Raw genomic sequence first — 21,774 nt, forward strand, 5'->3', positions numbered from 1 at the left:
CTTACCTTGATATAAAAAGAGGAAATGTGGTATGATTGTCAACTAATCAGATATCCATTAGATTTCAAATAACTGGATTTAAGCAATTACAGGCAACATTAGGGTCTCCAACAACAAGGAAAAAACCCATACCGTATTGTAGGATAACAGGCCCGGACATAAAATATGAAACAATTCAATTGAAACAATAAAGAGCCTTATCTATAACAAACAATTTAAGAAAAAAAAATATGACAGACACGACCTAATGACAACCACTGAACTGCAGACCCCTTATTTGGGACAGTACGTCATAAGGTTAAACTATAAAAATCAATTAAAAGGGGCTTTGCCACATCAAACACAACACAAAAGACAAAACTTAAGATCTGAGAACACCCGCAGTTGCTAACATCTAGTTCGAAGCCAATAGCATCTTATTAAAAATATCATGTATCTTAGACTAAAATATTAGTCAGTGCATAACTAATATCAGTGGATATCGTGTAAAGACTTCATTAACAATCAGAAAAAACATGAAGTTGTGCAATGCCTATTCTTTTGGTACTTAATGCTCTTCAACTTCCCACTTTTTTACTTGTTAACTTTTTGGTTTCATTCGTCATCGATGTGTCTTTTATAAATAAAATATTATTCGAAAACAATATGTTGATATTTTAACATATACATAGACCTTTTAAACCAAAGACAAAAACATACTTATATTTTCATAATGGTGTCCAAAAAAAAAAAAAAAAACATGCACAAATTTGTGTTTTCATAAAAGTAAGAATCCTTTTAAAATTGAGAAAACAACGTGAATTGTATCTTACGGAAGAAGTTTTATCTAGTTATATTTTTTGAAGTCGTTATCTAAATATGTACTTCGGTTTGAAATACGTATCCCATATTTTTTTTTATTTCATTCGCTGTTCAGTTTATCCTTCATTCATTGATTATTCAGAATAAATTGCTGGTCATATAATATCGTGTTTGCTTTACTTCCAGCTCATACGTCTCCTGGTATATCGAAAAGGACACAGGTAAGCTCTTTGCAAAAACCTGCTTCACATCTTATTTCCATATATAGGTCTATGTGAGTGAACACTAAGATTTTTTTTATACATTTCGAAAACCTGAATCGAAACCAAATCATTTAGCTGTTAGCATCCTTAAAATTAAGTATTTCAAATAAGAGTTGATTTATTATTATTCTTTTTTAACTACCCAATTTGAATATTTAGTTTTACTAACGAATCCTGGTGTATAAGACCCATTTGAAGTCAAAAACATTTTGTCGGCTGTAAAACAAAATCTGTTTTTAACACAAATTAATAAAAACCAAGTTTTCCTTAAGGTAGATTCATAGTATCCTGTCATCTTAGATTGTACTATCGCAGTACACACTCGGTCTAGTTTTTTGCCCAAATCTGCAAATTTGTAGACAGATTTGCCATTTTATTGGTTAAACTGTTTAATTATATAGAGAAAACTTGCTGATTTATTGCGTTAATCAAAATATGTAAACGAATACCAAACATTTAAGTTTTAGAATCATTTTTTTTTCAACTAAGAAACTTAAGGGGAAATAAGTCTTTTAGTAAAAGAAATATTCTGCGATGATAGGGAATTTTTTTTAATTTTTACTTGTAGCAAAAAAACAAGTTCGGTGACACCAATTTTTCTTTTTCTTTTCTTTAAACATATTGTAGAACATATTTTCTCACAATTTATTCAAATAATATCCCATAGATTCTTTTTAAGCACAAAAAATGTGTTTTTTCATGATCATTCTTAGAAAATTTAGGCAATTTTCAACATCTCATAGCTAGAAAAATAGCACGGTGAGCTATCCTTCATATTATATATTTGAAAAGAGCATAGTCATTATGGCAAAGTATAAGAAAATTCCATCTCGGGAAACTTATACCTATAATCTACCTTAAATTATCCTAATATAATCAGAAGGAAGTTTGGGTTTCTCTGTTCAACCTATTTCCCTGACGTCACGTTATTTTCCTTACTGTAGAATACTTTTTGCAGAACCCACTGACCACTGTGTTATCATAATAAAATTGAGAATGGAAATTGGGAATGTGCCAAAGAGACAACAACCCGACCATAGAAAAACAACAGCAGAAGGTCACCAACAGGTCTTCAATGTAGCGAGAAATTCCCGCACCTATTACTTTAAATTTTAACTTAAAATCTTTTTGGCTTATTTGCAATGCATTCCAACAAACTGGATTTCTTTTCAATTGATTATTATCTGCTGTAACTTATGAAATATTGATTATTAGTATGTCTTAGTTTGTTCATGTTCTTTTCAATTGTTAGTAGATTAATTTTAAAAAAAATTAACTACAAAAGGATAATTTTCAACATTTAAACGTTCTCGAATATGATTATAAAGCAATATCAAAATATAAAAACGATAAAAGAGAAAAATAAATCAAATATATTCTTAAATTTTTTTTTTAATGAGTATTTTGTCATGTGTCAGGTTTTGAATATTGGTCGATTTTCACCATTATGATATCGAACTGAACATTTATACGTTAGTGGTTTTTACACAATAGTTAGAAAATTATATTAGTTTTAACTTACATAGTGTTCTAATGATTTAATACTAGATATATATGGGGTTAGAAAATTCAATATGAGGTGCGATTTTACAAATTGACTGACCCTAGATATATCGTATTAGGTCACTGGCTCACTTTGTAACGAATTTGTCTTACCGACTATCTTCAAATCATGAACATGTGGTGTTCAGACTAGTGGCCTATACCGATTGTATTAAGAACCTACTTCCATTGGTCTATATAAAAACAAAATCCAACAATAACAATTTGTTTGCTTTCGCTGTGTTTTTAAAATGAATTTATTTGAATCGTTTATAATCAATTCCTTTGTTAAAACCTTTAAGATATTGCCATAACACCGTGTATGTTTCATAATAGGAAATAACTCCTCTACTAATCGTGTGTTGAAATAATCCCCGTCTACTAACCATATATGGAACCCTACTAATCTAATATGGAAAATGCATGGTATCCACGCGGTTGCTTTTAACCAATCATATTCCTACAAATGTATAGGAGGTAAGATAAACATCTATATGCCCTTTACACTAGCAAATGTTAACTTATTTTTATAGTTTTATAGTACTAGTATTATGCTATAAATAAATTCGTCTTTGTTTGATTATCAATGGTCAAAATAAACATCACGACACCATTGCTCTGAATGAACTCTTAATGAACAAGGTGTGGTTTAAAAGGCACGACAGTTTATATTACTACTTCGACAGTAAAATTGTTTTTTGAAATAAATGATATTGAAGATTAAAACAATAATTTCCTCGAGACAAACAAACAAAACACAAAAAAACTATACAAAATGTCATTCCGCGTTCATGATTCTAACTTCGTACTATAAATATCACCAACGACTTGCCGATCACTTCTAAGAGCAGCGTAATAAAAAATGAAAAAACAACTTAGTCGTTCATTCAACTAAAAGCATAAATAATCCTTCAATGTAGAAAACAAATTTTGGGTGTATAAAACTGAAAAAACTTGAAAAAGTTGGTATGAAGTTTCGCGTGGTTTCAGCAACAAATATATATGTCGTGTACAAGTTGCAATTTTGTACAGGTTATAACCTGTACAAAAATATTGTACGTGTTATAATTTGTACAATGCTAAAATACAAGTTTTAACATGTACAAAAGTACCTCGTACTTGTTATAACCTGTACAAAATATTGCTTAAAAATGGTTTTAACCTGTACAAAATTTGAAAATAATAATGAAGCAGAATATACATGTATGATTGAAATTTATTAAATAATAAAGAACAATAATCAAAAGCAAAAGAAGGTGGATTTTTACAGCATGCATTAAATACTACATTTTCATTCATTTTAGAAACAAGTTTTCTTACTTGTTGCTTACGCAATATCTCTCTCACACTCATTGTGACAAGTCAAACATATTAAGTTGCATTGGCAAACAAATGAACCTAGTTTCTACTTTTAAAGTATACCTTAGTTTGTCCAACTTTAGTTCCAATTTTATAGCCGCTATGTTCATTCACATTCATCACCACATCTTTTATGTTTCTCTAATCAGCAGGGCGACAGAACATTTAATAAATTTATTGGATTTAAATTATCAATATCAATATTTTTACATATAAAGATTTGCTTGATTTTTTAGGTTTAAAACTAGCAATTTAAGGGGATATTACTCCAAAACAGTGCATTTCTGAAGGAATCTATATGAAATTTTGCTATTAATATTTTAGCTGGGAAAACTTGCACAATGACCCTATTTTTTCTATTGATATTATTAAATCATTTACTATAAGCTATCTCCTCCTATTTCATTTGACAAATTATTATTCAGTTTAGCTTCTTATCACACAATGATGTTTTTTCCTCTATAATCCATACATAATGTGTCAGGTTGTCACAATCCGTAGCTTAAAAAAATGCCCGATGACCTATCATTTTTTTTTATATATTTTTTATCATATCACAATATATACTACATTTTGGTAAAGTATGAACAAATTCTATTACTTCTAATTTAGACTTCCATTCTACCTTAAGGTATTTAAATAATTATTAAAAGCTATGTATCTAGTCATTAACAGTATCAAAAAGAAATGCTTTGTAATGATAGAAACATTCCCCCCCCCAAATTTTGTTAAACCCATTTTTACGCAATATTTTGTACAGGTTATAACATGTACGAGGTTATAACTTGTATTTTTGCATTGTTCAAATTATAACATGTACAAAATGTTTGTACATGTTATAACCCGTACAAAATCGCAACTTGTACACGACATATACATACTCGTTGGTATATTAAATTTGTGAATTGTAGATTTTTGAGCGAAAAAAACGAAAAGTCGTGATATATATCATCAGTTATTTTGCAAAGATTTGTGGGACATTGTATAAGGTGTTAATTGTCACTCACTTGTTCGTCTTGACTTACAAAATTCATGTTTACAAAAAACCCCAATGCTTTTCGAAATAAGCTGATTCATCTATGCTTTGTTTCATATGACTTTTGATTGAGTTAATCCATTTCAATTGATATAATGTTTGTGTCTGCCTATGTTGTGATGTTACACTATTGTTTCAGGTAAATGTGAAGGTTAATACCTATCAAAAAGTTGAAACATTTGTTTGCACCTGTCTTAAGTCAAGAACCTGATGATCAGTGGTTGTCGTTTGTTGATGTCGTTCATAATTTTTTTTCTCGTTTCTCGTTTTTTTTATATAGATTAGACCGCTGTGTTCCCGTTTGAATGATTTTGCACGTCATTGTGTGGCCTTTTATAGCTTGCTGTTCGGTGTTAGTCAAGGCCCCGTGCTGATGACCGTACCTTGACCTATAATGGTTAATACTTTTACAAATGTTGTCTTGGATTGAGAATTGTCTCATTGGCACTCATACAAAATGTTCTTATATCTATTATAAATTGTATTAATCAAGGAAATGCATATCCTAACCGTAAATCGCACTTCCATCAATCAATATTTTTTCCATGAGAATCAAAATGTTGTTCATTTAAGTTTTTTTATAAATCAAATAGGTAAATTCGGACTGAAGAACCAAACATATGTATATTAAGTTCCTACCTTGGGATCTTTTCATGTCTGAAATTAGACAGTTATTATATATCATTAGACATGAATATAACCATCCATGAAAACCACGAAAATTGGTACCCCACGAATAGAAGTACGTTTACAGCAGCTGCTAATTGCTTTAATCTTGGTTATACGAAATGTTTAAAGGCTATGACTTAATTTACTATCTATCTGAACAATTACAGAATAAGTCTGTAACAAATGCTTAAATTCTAAAATTCATTGACTTTTTTACATGTCGAAATAAAGATGTTAACCGTGTGGTGGTAATCATTTCAACATATTTCATAAACTATGACATTATGAGTTTATTTTGGACTTATGAATTGAATTTCTATCGGTATGTGTTGCCTCTCTTTTATAACTGAACTTTGATAGTACAGTGTTGGTAGATAATGTAGTGTAAAATATATAAATATCTTGATGTTACATATGTGTTTATATTAGTTCCAATATTACAAGATCTTCTACCAAATATAAATCAGCTGAATAAGATTTAAAACAGATTTTGTGAAACATCATGTTTGTGATAAAAATAAATCCGCTAAAGAAGAGTTATTTGCAAAAAATACACAATTTTAACAGATACGATAACAAGAGAAAAAAATAATGTTAAGGAAAATATTAATGATAAAAATATATTTTTTGTTTAACCTATCGATAAGGACAAGATATAGACAATTTTGACATTTCAGAGTTAAAAGATAAAACAACTAAACAATTGTCCTTATGACCTGGTATGTCGTCTGTTATCCCGATCTTTCAAATCTCTGTTTCAATTCAGTCACTTTGAAAATTATCGTTATCAAAAGGAAATAGTTCCATTAAGTTTTGTTATTGGTTATCGAGGGTAAAGATATATAAAATTAATTAGTTACATCGATAGTACAAACATAATGTAAGACTTTAAACTTGAGGCAAGGCAATCTGTGTCATAAGAAATTGTAAAAACAAATTTGATAGATGCTATAAAGGACAATCAAATTAAAAAGAAACTGCCTACGCATTGTTTAAGACAAAAATGAAAAATATATTACCTTAAAAACTAATATCACAAATCACATCAAAACATGAGGTTTAATTCAGCTGCTATGAAGAAGTAAATAGAACCTGCTATTCAGATTTGGTACCAATATGAACTCATTGTAGGTACATATTCATACTATATTTCATCCATTGATGTCACAGAAATGTAAAAAGGCAATAAATAAACTCATCATAGATACCAGGACTAAATTTAGTATATACGCCAGACGCGCGTTTCGTCTACAAAAGACTTATCAGTGACGCTCGATTCCAAAAAAGGCCAAATAAAGTACGAAGTTTGAAGAGCATTGAGGACCAAAATTCCTAAAAGTTTTGCCAAATCCAGCTAAGGTAATCTATGCCTGAGGTAGAAAAGCCTTAGTATTTCCAAAACAGTAAATTTATAAATATAACCATATCAATGACAATTCATGTCAGCACAAAAAGTGCTGACTACTGGGCTCGTGATACCCTCGGGGTAATAAATCTCCACCAGCATATAAGATTGTAGCTTCAGTTTTAATGCACTACATCTTTGGTTTTATTTAGACCCTTTAAACTGTTTATATTCATGTTCCACTGATGCGTCTTCTGTAGATATAACTCGGGTGCCGTATAAATGCTATATAAATACTTAATACTAATAACTAACTCAAATGTATTCTAAAATATGGAAGTCAATAAAACCTGACAGACCAAACGTCGACTATATCAAAGACCGGAATAATATCTGTCATAAACATGATAAGCTAAGTACCTTTGATTAGTTTTTAAAAACAACTATGTAGATACCGTTGCTGGTAGATATTCGTGCCTCAGAGTATCTGAAATTCATTAGTCAGCACATTTGTGTTTGCATAAAAAAGCACTGATACGTTCTTATATGCCTTAATCGTATTTACAAATTTTATAAAGGTTGTATTGGATTTGGGTTTCTTCCAAGCATCACTGATGAGTAGACAAAACAGGCTTCTTGTATGATAATTTGTCAGCCTTGTATCTTAGATGATTTCTAACGAATAAAACTTATTCGTAGTCATCTATGACACATATACTTTATTTTGGCCAAACAAAACAGTTTGCGAGTTGATTTCAATGCTACATCTTGAAATCCGTGACGCAACAGCCCCGTTATAAGCGGCAAGTCCTCTACTAATCGTTAAAGCTACTGAAATAGAAAAAAGGTAACCAGAAAGCAAAAGTCAAACAACCAAACAAATACTTAAATGTTTCATTAGCGATGATTAGCGTATTCAATCTAAGTCCTATTTGACATGTGCGATCAACATATTTTCCGAATGAAATATTCAAGTTTGATAAAAAAAAAAATGCTTACTTCAGATCGTTACGCACTTAGTAATAGCAATTATATATTCATTTCAGTGTTTTAAAGAAAATAGATATAGATAGAGGTAGGATTTTTACAATTTCTTAATCTTATTTGAAAAGTGCAGAATACTGAAAATTTGAAATAAACAAAAATATAAGCCTGATAAAAATATTCCAATTTTGACTTTGAAAGCAGTCAGGTGTTTCAGAAGCACCTTTTCTCACTATAATTTCAGTGCTATTGATAAATTGATTTAGTTCCCATAAAACCATGTGTTAGATAAATTTCATATCATATGATTTTAATAATTAGCTCTTCCACGTTTGTTTAAGTTTTAAAATTACCAGTATGACTTCGTTCATCACTGAAAAGATTGTAATTGTCAAAATACGCATCGGGTGCAATAAATGTGTACACTTTATGTTTTCTATGTTTAAAATCCGTTGATTGGACTGAATTGTCTGTTGTTTAAAACTCAATCCCTAAAATCCCTAAACTATATTCTAAGTCCACCATTTAAAGCCTCGGTCATACCTTACCGGATAGCACGAGCGGATGCCTAACGGATGAAAAGTAGTCCGTTGACAAAATTGTTATCTGTTGGGAGTCCGTTGATGTACTGACCTAATAAATCGACGCGAAACGAATGCATAACGGACACACACTGGAAATGAAACGGAAACGGAAACGTTCCAGACAGAACGGATGTCGAAAGTACATCCAACGGACGAGTACACTAGAAAACAGACACCTAACGGAAGCATACCGGATAAAACTGATGGACAAAGATAGACGGAAAAATTAAAGGCGACAACAATAATACATGTAAATCACATACATATTCTAAATGTTTCTGTGTAACTTAACATCATTCGTTCAACATCCGTTTTAACAGTTAGACGTCCGTTTGAAGTCCGCTGATGAATTTATCTGCCAGACCTCCAACGGATGTATAACGGACACGTAATGGATACAAAACGGAAACGAAACGGACGAGTACCGTACAAAACGGGCTCCTACCGGACGTTTAACGAACATTTTATCCATTGGACGTCCGTTCAAAGTTTTGAACATGCTCAAAATTTTCTACCGGACAGAACGGACGTCGACGGATAAAAGGTACGCTTAACGAACATGCAACGGATATGGACTGACGTCTAACGGATAAGAACGGACGTCTAACGGACATGAACGGATTGAAAAAAGTTATCCGCTAGGCGTCTGTTTGAGTTATCCGGTAAGGTGTGACCGAGGCTTAAGTTACTAGTTCAATTATTTAAGTTTCCGTTTCTGAGGCGTGATCAGTATTAGTCTTGAGACAGACATTCACGTGCAGATTAAGCAGGAAAAATATATCATAAATATCAACGATTTACTTTTCCATAGTGCATACCTCGTTAGTACAGTGTTGAGGAAACATCAGAATACACTAAACAAGATAAGTATATTTAAACTTACCTTTAGTTTCTTATTACAAACTTTATTTATTTTCTTTTGACATCAGACTCGGACTTCTCTTGAACTGAATTTTAATGTGCGTATTGTTATTCTTTTACTTTTCTACATTGGCTAGAGGTATAGGGGGAGGGTTGAGATCTCATAAACATGTTTAACCCCGCCGCAATTTTGCGCCTGTCCCAAGTCAGGAGCCTCTGGCCTTTGTTAGTCTTGTATGATTTTAAATTTTAGTTTCTTGTGTATAATTCGGAGTTTAGTATGACGGCCATTATCACTGTACTATTATGCATATTTTAGGGGCCAGCTGAAGGACACCTACGGGTGCGGGAATTCTCGCTACATTGAAGACCCATTGGTTGCCTTCGGCTGTTGTTTGCTCTATGGTCGGGTGGTTGTCGCTTTGACATATTCACCATTTCCTTTCTCAATTTTATTCCTGTGATAACATTTCAATTTGTCAAACATAAATATTGTTTAGTAAGAATGTGGTATCTTCCTCTATCTTGGATTTTAAAATAGCAGATTACAATAGGTCTCAGATACATAATAGTATGCAGTTCATGTGTAATTCTTTTCTTGCTAATATAGAAGAGTATGTGTTTTTCCATATTTATCACTGTATATTTTTTTAATTCATTGTTTACAACTTTGCTATATAAAGGAGATAACTCAGTTAAAGTAACTTTAATAATAAAATATTGTGAATTTACCTTATTTATTATGTAGCAAGAAAACGAGTCCGGTGACACATTGTTTTTCTTTTTCTTGTCTGAAAGCATATTATTAGAGCTATCTGCTCATATTATTAGAGTTATCTGCTAATATCTTAAAATTCTATGGTGTAGTTTCCATCTATACAAAATCTGACAGTTTAGCACAGACTGTAGCATGCAAAAAAACAGGTGACCCATACTTTATTATATTTTTTAATAAAATAAACACATGTTATAAACTACATTTTGACGAATTTAAAAAAAGAAATCTATGGATTTTGATTTACACCCCCAACTACCAAAACGATGAGAGGGATTTAACATTTCAGTATTCATGGGTTCTAGCAAATTTACTAAATATTTGGAACAGTCGTTATCACAAAAGGGTTCAGTCTATTAAGACATTGCATTCCAAATACTTAATAAGATATTTATCAAACTTTTTTTATATGTTATTGTGATTCAAATCGAGTTATCCGTTTGATGTATTGATGTGTCCATTTTGTTGTGGTCTAAGCTTTAACTAACGATATTTGATAGTAATACAGAAGCCATCATTTTAAACATTAACAGAAATATTACTTTGTTACATATTTTTGAATAATAATTTGCATTGTCATTTGGTTAATGTTATGTAGTTTTGTTATAATAATAAAGTTTACCCCAACTCGACCACACGAATACACAAATGCGTGCCGATATCTTTGCGTGTTTATCTAGAATGTAATAATCTATGTATCAAGCTTATATAATCCAAACCACATTAAGTACTAAAAACCAATATACGACATGGCATTGTTATTAAATATCAATATTTGTAAATTTACATAAATAATATACTAACAATAAACTGTTCTTATAGAATCTGCTTTTTGTTTCGCATAGTTATCTCATCGCAAATCACATCATATCTAATGAAGTATTCAGTTTAACTGATTTTTTTTTATCTTTATACATGCCAAGAGCAAGAACTAGTTTAATGCAATCTTTAGAACTGGCAGGTATTGCCTACAGACGCAGAATTAGAAGACTATTAGAGGGGGAGGTCCAAGGAAATATTGGGAATTCGAGGAGACAACAACAGCAAGCTCCGACGGAGGAACGACAAAGACAAGATACAGAACAACCAGTTCCTATTGAGCAACAAAGACCAGATCACGCTGAAGTGCAGATACAAAGAGAGCAAAATAATTTTGCTTTTTTTATGAAAAGTGAGGTTTTCTTCTAAGGCTTTTCTACTTCAGGAATAGATTACCTTAGCTGTATTTGGCAAAACTTTTAGGAATTTTTTGTCCTCAATGCTCTTTAACTTGATACTTTATTTGACCTTTTTATCTTTTCTGAATTCGAGCCGAACTAAGAGTCTTTTATAGATGAAACGCGCGTTTGGCGTATATACAAAATGTAATCCTGGTATCTATGATATTATTTGATAACAACTGCCATAATCCTGACTTGGTACAGGACATGTTAAGGAAAAATGATGGGTTAAAAAAACCTGTACAATTTGAACATAGTATACACGTATTGATCACTAAAGGCCTTGTTTTTTATGATTATATTACTGATTGGTTTATTAATAGTGGGAAAAAACAAGACAAAATCCATAATAATATATCCTTTCAAATTCATGTTAAATATTTTTCTCACCAAAATGGTATTTGTCAACAAAATATGCTAAACACTATCTTTGGGGAGAGATGAATTTCAAACGTATTTCTTTTAGTTGGATAAAACCTGTAGTTCCGATGTTTAGTCATAATGTAAATATTGTTCTTCTTATTTTTTTCAGTATTTGGCATATTGGTCTCAATAGCAATTATTTTTTTTGCAATTGCTTGGTTGAGCTGTTGGATATATATATATGCTGGAAAAATATGTGAAATATCCTGCACTGAGCGCTGGAATAACTTGCATCGACGTAACCCATTAGATTTTAAAGCATGGAAAAAGATTTTGTGTCCATTTGTTGTAGAAAACAATTGCACTTATCCATTGAGAATTACTTTGATAGATATAAGTGACAAGTTTATTCCTTATAATCAAAATGAGTTGTGGATATCAAATAACATGTACGGTAGTTATTTTCTTCATGCTAATTTTGAGCAATGTGCATCTGAATATCAAAAGTATAAAAAAGAAAATAGGGAAATTGAATACTTCTTCCACGACCCTTCAACACACGCTGTTCAGCGGAAACACGAACTTCGAAATACTAGTTCACCATACTTGTCTATATTTAAAAACGGTTGCAAGTATAGGAGTGAAGCAGTTAGGAAGCAGACCACATTTTTTTCTATCCGGCATTTCATTGAAAATCAGGAGCTTTTGACCCGTTCATTGGTATTTCAATTGTTCGGCGCAAACAAATCTGAATGTTTTCCTACTAGGATATTTAGAGAATTGTTAACCTTTATTACAGCTATCGATTTCAAAACTGGTTGCTATGAGTTCTCAAACACATCACCATCGCACGAAAACTTATCTATTGAACAAGCTTTTTTCAGGGGAAAGACATTTGTCAGTGATGACGACATGACGTACCTAAGTGATTGGATTCTTTTTCGTTTTTCTGTCTACTTTTTGTTCCTATACATAGCTTACACAGTTTGGGGTTTGACGAGGCAGATGCTAACATTAGGAAACATGTATTATTTTTGCCGCAAACCTCAAATACCTCCAGAAGAAAGTCCAAGCTATGTATGGAGTCCTTCTCTTATCTCAACCAATAAAACATTGGCAGATTATTTTTTGAAAATAGCCTGCTTCAGAAAATTTTATTCTGTTGGAAGCAGTTATATCACAGCATCTGCGTGTTTTTCCTATGTTCGCACTGTTTTGTTTATATCTTTTAGCGAACATGATATCATATTTCGCATTTTTGAATACGAACAATTTTTATGCATGCTGTATTTTTTAATAGTATTTTTATTTTTCATTCTCGAATTAATAATTAATAAATTCTGTAATAAAAATGTTATTCTTATACCGGAACCGACAGAAGGTTTTGCAGCAATGCTACCTATATCCTCATTATTTTGGAATATGAAATTTTTACAGAATAAATTAACTTCATACGTGAGTGAAAGACGAATAAAACAATTTTACTCTGCATGTAAAGTCATATTCAAACTGATTCTTTTAATTTTTTTTCTTTATTTGTTAATTGGCACATTTTGCAATTTTAATAGTTATACATTTTTCGTCCTGCTTTGTATTTCAATAGTTGTATATTATTGTGCTTTGAACATTGCTTTGTATACCATTTGTAAGATAACATTCCGATGTTTTTTATGGTATAATTTAATGATCATGGTATATCCTATACTCTATTGGAGCTTGAAGTTCATTACTGATTATTATTTCACATATGTTCCAGTTATATATACTTATAAGATTTGGATTCCTTTCGTATTTCTGCTTCTGTCGTACTTGAAAGATATCTTTATAGAGTATTATCATAAGTTAAGTATATTCTTAAAAAGTGTTTTAGTATATATAGAATCCCATTTTGTCGATGATACTGATATGACAGACTGCTTTCGAAATATTGCAGATAATGCTGAAAATCCAAAAAAGGTTGCTTTTTTGGCTGGCAAAGCAAATGAAAATGCCACGAGTACTTTGCAAGAAACTTACATAACACATTCGGGCGTGATGTTATTTTATGACAATTATGGAACTAGAAGTGTTACATCAAACTTTGTTTGCAAAATTATTATGATTTCAGAATTATCGTTTTGTAGATTTATAGGGACAATTTGGTCTGAGTTATCGTCACTTATTATTCGTATGGTGCCAGCTGGACTTACCTTTTGGGTATTAAGAGATATCTATCAGTTTCAATCACAAAATATCGATATGTACACATTTCTTGTCAGTACATTTCTTTTTCAGACATATCGTAAGGTCTGTTTTCACAGAAATCGTTCACAAAGTGATATTTCAACTACAAAATATTTTAAAAGCCGTCTAATAAGTTGTATTGAGCAATTTCATGATGAATTTGAAATGTCTGTTTCCACTTCTTCCCATGTGAATATAGTTCCCGAAACATCAAAAATGTGTAATTATGTATATTTGCTTTCTGCAATTTTAATTTTTATGGGATTATTTGTACAACAAATGATATCAAAATATATCTTGGAATGGAATATTTACGAATTGCAGCCTCAATATCTGTATATTCAAAATGTATTGTCATTTGTTTCCGAATTAACATTTGTTTTTTATATTTGTTTGATGATTTGAAATGGTTGAATATATATGGATTTTAAACTTATGTCTGAGCATTATGTTAGTATTTACTGCAAACACACACGATTCTGAAAAGTGATACTGTTTTACCTAAAAGGTAATAACATATACATTTATTGCAGCAAAAGCGCTTTAGAACAGTAAATATCTCATCAGTTAATTTATAAATGAAGATACTTATATAAACCTAATTAAAAAAGAGCTGTAAAAACCAAATAGGACAAAACATTATATTGTAAACAGTGCAAAGAATCCAACCATTGTCAGAAGAAGATATTTTCTGATTTTAGAATTATTTCCGATAGGAAATTTCGGTATTTTGGTAGCAATCCTATTTCTGATTCTCTATTTTGATGCATTGATTATTATTTACAAACTATATGGAGTTTAATCTCTGTGCTTGGTATACTTACGATATTTTTTCATATTTCCTTATTTTCGATCGTTTTAATAGATCTATCGGCGTTTAAGGTAAAACGGTGTGAATATATTTTTGTCGATTTTCAGAAAAAAATGAGAGGAATTCTTAAAATCTTGTTATTTTGGAAAATGTGAAATAATTTCAGTTGTGAGTACGTTGACCATGACTTACAATATACATTATGGTGGGTTTTTTTTTCCATGTCAATGAATTCGGAAATCGGGATTAACATCTCTCTTAAAACATATTTGTTAACCCAACTACAGATGGTTTTGAATGCTCTATATATGCATATATGTTTTGTAAACGTTTATCATTTTGTGAACTGTCAACTTTCTCAGTACTAATAAACACTCTGCCCAACATGCTGTATATGTGTTCCAAGTATAACGTTACACAGTCCATGCTAACATGAAATGGACTCAATTGAAAAGACCATGCTTCTTACACAAAAAAACTAATCAACAAGATTTATGAGGAGGATTTAAGTACACGAATTAATATGAAAAACTTCTGAAATCGCCAACACAATGTGATTGACTAAACATTGTACTGGTGTCAAACATACAATAACTGTGATTTACTTTCAGTCTGTTTTTAATGTAAGTGAACTTTTTAAATGAATAAAAAAAAGTTACATTTATTATGGGCACAAATAAAAAAGAGTTTTGTTTATTAATTTCATACGAGAGAAGCCATAAGCTCTGCAAGGTACATGGTATATGTCCTAGTGATTGGAAGTTCCCATCACCTATTCAACAAAATTGTTTTAACAATACATTTTAACGAGCCTTATCATATACGCTCGTCTGGCATACAAATATTTAATCCTGGTATCTTTGATGTTTTTGGTTTATATATTTGTTTCAATACAGGTATTGATGAGCACACCACCATACATTGTTATAAATTATTGATTTGATTCGTGTTTTAATAATCGAAATATCTTTTAGTAAAAATATCATAAGAAGATGTTAAAATTAGGCGAATTGGTTAACCGGTGTGTTAATATCGTAAATCGATCATGAATAGAAAATTAAAGTAATAAACAATAAGAGGGGTATTAGTCAAGTAAGTCAAAAAGTAGCGAAACTGTGTGATTCGACAGGGTAATTGTCTAGTTTTATGAGTGTATCGTATCAACCGACTTGCAAAATCTACGCAATGGTAAAATGTCACTACCACAAATAGGACTTACACAGGTACAGGTCAGACGACCATATTAATATCTTAATATCTGAGTGAGTTAAAACATGATGCAAGTAATTTGAGACAACAAATAAGTCAAAAAAGGTTTTGAACAATTGAAATTATATGAGAGAACAGTGTAAAACATCGCTGATACTGTTAGCATCCTCTCCTGTGAATGCATTTTTTACATATATTTCTAGATATGTACGACATATGATCATGGCATACGACTAATTAAGGCAACAGTAGATTGTCGCTTTATAATAATCACAATTCGTTTAAGCGAAATTCAATCCGGGTAACAAACATAAACTAAGGCGGAAACTTTGAACAGGACATGTCAAGACAAATATTGCGGGTCGAACCTGGTTTAATTACTAGTCAAACCTACCGCGAAAATGACAACAATAATTGACAGCAAGGCAGTATAAACACTCAGAACAGAAAAATAAATAAAAAAATGATATAATAGTACAGGACAACGGGTAAACCGCAGAATAACAATAAATTTACGAACAGCACAGCCTGATAACACAGACAAAAAATAAACGTGATATATTTTTTTCTCTAATTCTTTCTGAACCCATTGTACATGAAAAAAAAGAAGATAATCAAGTCATGGTTGTCGATGATCTCATAAAACGATTGGATTAGTTTAGGGGTTATAACCTTTATCAGCCCACTGAATGAATCAAAGTATGCTACCAGGTGTTAGTGAAACTAACTGTTTTATGGAATGTGAAAGGCACTCGCCATTCTCGAAGAGGATTTTCGTTTAACAAACAATGAAAATATATTTTTCAATTATTATTGAAACAGATTCTTACATAGTTCAGTCGTTTTTCTTCATAATTTTGTTAAATGAGTAGAAAACGACTGCAAATGCAAAACAAAATTAATATCATATCACCGTTAGACCAAAAGCCTGATATCAGAGAAATTGGTTGCGGTAAAGAAATACAGTTATAATATATTCAGTAATATATTCGTATCCCAATGACAGAATAAACAAAGGTGAAAGATTGGATACTCACTAAACTAATTAAACCCCACAATGTTTCTATCAAAAGACAGCAATGTCGTAACTACGAATTAAAAAGATATGGGATAAGTGCAGCGTGGAGAAACGATCACACGTTAACTCAATTAGTAATTAAATCAAAAAGTCAGCACACTACCTTATACAATGACTTTACAGTTTAAAGATATGAATTTAAAAAAATTGGTCAGTTGGAATATTATTTAAAAAAGAGACGACTAAATTACTGACATCAAAAGCAATTATCATAGAACAATTGTAAATGTCAATGTGTGCCGATCTGAAAGGCTACGCAGTTTTTCTCCAATAAAGGCATCTGACGTCTGTTGCCATTGCAGGTAAAATTTTCTTGGTGCGTTATTGTTAATGATCACATAGTAGAGAAGGAAGGAATAAGACTATTGCTGCTACAAGTGGAAAATATCATTTTAAAACATGTTTACCCAGATATTCTCTAACGGACAACCAAATCATCATGTCGTAGTACGCTAAATTTTAAAAGGAATTACGTCGACTCTTACATTTAAAATAGGTTCAATGGTTGAATTGCTTCTGTGTAAGCATTTAGCCTGTAACGAGAAAATCGTAAAGTCATGTCAACCTATCATTTATGCGTAAATAAAATCTAGCCAATTTACATAAAAGTAAATCAAATATATACTGGCTAAATACATACCGATCATTGGTCTGGTTCATCTTCGATCTCCAAAGTGATAAACGAATATAAAATATTTAAAAATTTAAAACTTACTACAAACGCTGAATAGTTGATATAATCGACAGCGACCAGACATGTAACAATTCAAACAGAGTTATGAATACATTCGTTGAAATTGTCTTTTTAGTCTTTTTTATATAAATTATAATACGTATGTTTTCAGGGTGATTTATGCTCCACACATAACGCATTGAACGAATTGTACTGAAATGGTATATGTTCTAGTAAGGGTTCCATCCTGTTTCCTTATCACAGTTTGTTGTAAGTATCAACATATATATGTTTTAGATTATGAGTTTGACTGTCCCTTTGGTATCTTTCGTCCCTCTTTTATATATAACATAATGTTAGAAATGGCGACTTTATTTGTATTATTCCATTTTATTATTGCTAGTTTTCTTTGTGAAGTTTTGTTTGTGTTTTTATTGTTAATGTTATGTTTGCTTCGACCTTGTAATGCTTCTTGTAAATGTTTGACAAATTAGAAGTTGCATTATTAAGCACTAGAACTATTTTGGAGAAGACATCAATATTTTGTTCACACGTTAGTTTTGTATATCATTGTATACCAATGCTACTGCACTGGATGTCTGTAGTGATGCTCGGGGTTAAAATATAAAACACGTAATCAGGCATTATAGCTATTTTATGTAATAAATTAATTTTAGCCAATGAAAAACCGAGACCAAGCGAATTATTCTTAAAAGGTAAAAATCGGCTAATTCATCAGTATCGTTTTCAAACATTATAATTTAAATAAAGAGTATTTGCGTGAATCATGTAACTTTTTTCTCTGAGAACAGTTGGTTTACAGTTCAATGACGTCAGCCAATTAAGACAACATGCTATGGACATTTCTAATGCACTTTCTGGAACAACTGGCACCGGTCAGGTATATTAACATTTTAGTTGTCGAAATATCCGATTAAAACAAAAACAAAACTATGATTGTTTTCATTTCCACATCATAAATATGTACTTACTGTTGATCTTCTCATGCTTATTCAACATGCTAAATGTATTAATCAAATATATCAGTTTTATATAGCTAATTATAACAGTCACTTTTGTCCATTTTTAGAAATAACTGTTTGGTTCCAAATGGAATATTTAAATTAAAATAAACGGGATAAAACCGATTTGAACCTAACAATCTCATTTTTTTTATTTGACGTCGATGTTCCACCTGTCGTTTCCTATCTTATGTACTTTCATAACTAGCACTAGTACTGTTTATTAAAATATTTTTAATGATCCAAAATTTATGAACCTTGAATAAGTCCAAAACTTACTCTCACAAATTTACAGACACCACAGACTTTTGAATACTTGCAAGAAATTACACAATCGTTATATTGCTTATTTTGTCTTAACAAATCTTGGAATTATATAAAGTTCCCTTTTAACTGGTACAGCAAAATGTAGGTGGTATAAATTACAAACACAGTGCTACATTTATTCATATTGCAATATTTAAATTTGATAATAGGAGTTTCTTCTACTTAGATGAGGATTGTTAAGATACATTCTAAGAATGGTTTATTAGATAATGGCGGAATTTTTTTTTCAGTTTTTTTTTAAATTTGAAATCTAACCATAAATCATTATAAAAATCAATTCAAAACAGATATAAAACCTCGTATGTAAACAGGCGTATTCACGTTTTTCTTATTTTTTAAAGATTAATCGTACAAATGATTGTGCTATTACCTGGAAGTTTCAAGGCATGCTGATGGGATTTGAATGGAAACAGATTGGAACATGCGTAGACCAATGTACAGGGGAATCTTCTACAACGATCAATAGCAGTAAGGGTGGTGCAATTGAACAATGTCTAGATAATTTATTGCTGAAGTTGAAAAAGAAAGACACTCATTATTATATATAGATAAACCATCATTTATTATTCATTCTTTTCTTATTATATTAAGTTTAAAGCAGATTTTGCCCCCAATTTTATGACTTTACATAGGACATGAAAATATAGTTTTCAGTGTACATGTACTAATGCTGTAGTACATCTATATTCAATATTTATTTATCTCGAAATATTGCACACATAATGCTAACCGTTCATAATAAAGCCAAAATTTGAAAATATATTCTGCATTTTTTTTTATTTCATCAACAACAACGATGATTTATTTTGGTATTTACCTAACCGTTTTTTTTATCTCGAAATTAATTTTACTCTAGAATTGACATCTTGATCATTAGTTCATCTAAAATGTATGAAAAAAAAATTCTATAATTTTTCCGTTACTTTTATTTTTCTGATGTTTTTTTTTTTTGAAAATTAAGCATTTAGTCTCTTTTCAATTACAATATGTATCGTGTTGCTAAGATACAAAAGAGACTGGTGTGAGCTTTGTAACAACAATAGCAGAATCTCATTTGGTCGAGAAAAAAAAGTGATAAATAGGTATTAAAACCCTTATTTTTCTTATATGATTCATTCAGATGTAAAGCGTTCTTTCATTTCAAATATACTTTTTGTGGCCTATCCATATGTTAAGTACGTTCTTCTTATTGTTGTTTTAGGATTTACTGAAAGAAATCATCAAAAAGAGTATGTGGTCGCTTGAAACAAAAATACAAAAATAAGATAATGCAAGTATTTATGGCTTAAAAGCTAATTAAGCAAATGTAATTTCAATTGACATTTATGTATGTATACAAAATTGTTCAATTGTCTACTAAATAAATTTATTCTACATAACGTCTATATATTTGGCTCTATTGACTTATATTAATGTTTATCTATATTACGTTTTTGTGTTTGATGTAATTTGAGGAAGTATGAAATTGACATGAGGATTTGTTGCGAACAAAACATTTTAACAATAGGGATGCTGTCAGCTTCTAGCTATCAATTTCTATATAGCAATATTTCAGCAATGCCTTAACATTGAGTTTATATCTTCAAGTTTAAATGATACACTAGAGCTTGTATTTCCTGTTATGCATGCTTTTCTTGATAGAGGTTCGCTACACACTAGGATGATTTTGCATCGGGATTCTAGATTTTATTCAATTTGATGTCAGTCCTTTGAGCACACTGATGGCTATTATGTGTTATTTGACCGTAAGTGAATACCATTGTCATAGATGATGACGGATATGTTCTAAATGTCCCAGCAACAGTGCCATTCTCTTTCCACCGATTCTATGCAACTTTTTTGTGACTGTCATACAAGTGAGAGGTTTAGCTAGCTATAAAACCAAATTTAATCCACCATTTTATACATAGGAAAATGCATGTACCAAGTCAGGAATATGACAGTTGTTATCCATACATTTGATGTATTTGAGCTTTTGATTTTGCCGTTTGATTAGGGATTTTTTCCTTAGAGTTCGATATTTTTTGTTATTCTACCTTTGAAATCATCGAACATATGTGATATGAATGTATAAACATGGTCAAACCGACACTTAATGTCACAAAATATATCTATTATTTTTACTGTATACCCGTATTATCAGCGCAAATGAAATGTTTTTTCAAGCTCAAATAAAATAAAGTTTGTACCGCTAATGAAACGTCATTTGGTGCATAAACAAAACAACAGTTTAAATATTTCATAAACAATATGAGAATAGAATGGCCTGATGCAAAACCAAAATATAGTCCGACAAGATACTCGTCACTCTATTTGAATACATATTTAGTTGTGCTTAAATTTATTGATAATATAATTATTGTCACTGTGTTAATGTAGGTTGCACTTGTAAATACAGCTGTTTCACAAGCCTTTTATGGGAAGAAATTTAATATTCCTCTACATGTTAATTTATTAATGTACTGGTTCCCAGATATGATCTCAGTGTTTTATCTCATAGAGACATAACGTAGGAATGTTCTTTTTTTACCGAAAACTTAACAGAAATTTCTAAGAGTGTTTAGGGGCACCCCTATCTCTCTCTTAGTAAATAAAATGCAATGTTCTTGCTTGTGCGTTTAAGAGAGCA

The 21,774-nt window shown here is 30.9% G+C and overlaps 1 protein-coding gene and 1 long non-coding RNA gene across 5 annotated transcripts in view; one reads left to right on the top strand and one right to left on the bottom strand.

Moving 5' to 3' along the window:
• Positions 1-21,774, bottom strand: part of LOC143072957 (uncharacterized) — a 110,442-nt gene that overhangs the window by 15,904 nt on the left and 72,764 nt on the right. The window lies entirely within an intron of this gene.
• Positions 992-20,530, top strand: LOC143072954 (uncharacterized). Of its 3 annotated transcripts, XR_012977352.1 has the most exons (5): positions 994-1,022; positions 8,062-8,090; positions 17,969-18,066; positions 18,609-18,697; positions 19,487-20,530. It is a non-coding gene; the product is annotated as an uncharacterized LOC143072954 (long non-coding RNA). The 3 variants fall into 3 exon arrangements; XR_012977353.1 differs by lacking the exon at positions 8,062-8,090 and having other exon boundaries at positions 992-1,022; XR_012977354.1 differs by lacking the exons at positions 994-1,022; positions 8,062-8,090 and adding an exon at positions 10,094-11,390.

The sequence above is a fragment of the Mytilus galloprovincialis genome, chromosome 4 (assembly GCF_965363235.1).
Source record: "Mytilus galloprovincialis chromosome 4, xbMytGall1.hap1.1, whole genome shotgun sequence".
In the NCBI taxonomy this organism is placed as follows: domain Eukaryota; kingdom Metazoa; phylum Mollusca; class Bivalvia; order Mytilida; family Mytilidae; genus Mytilus; species Mytilus galloprovincialis.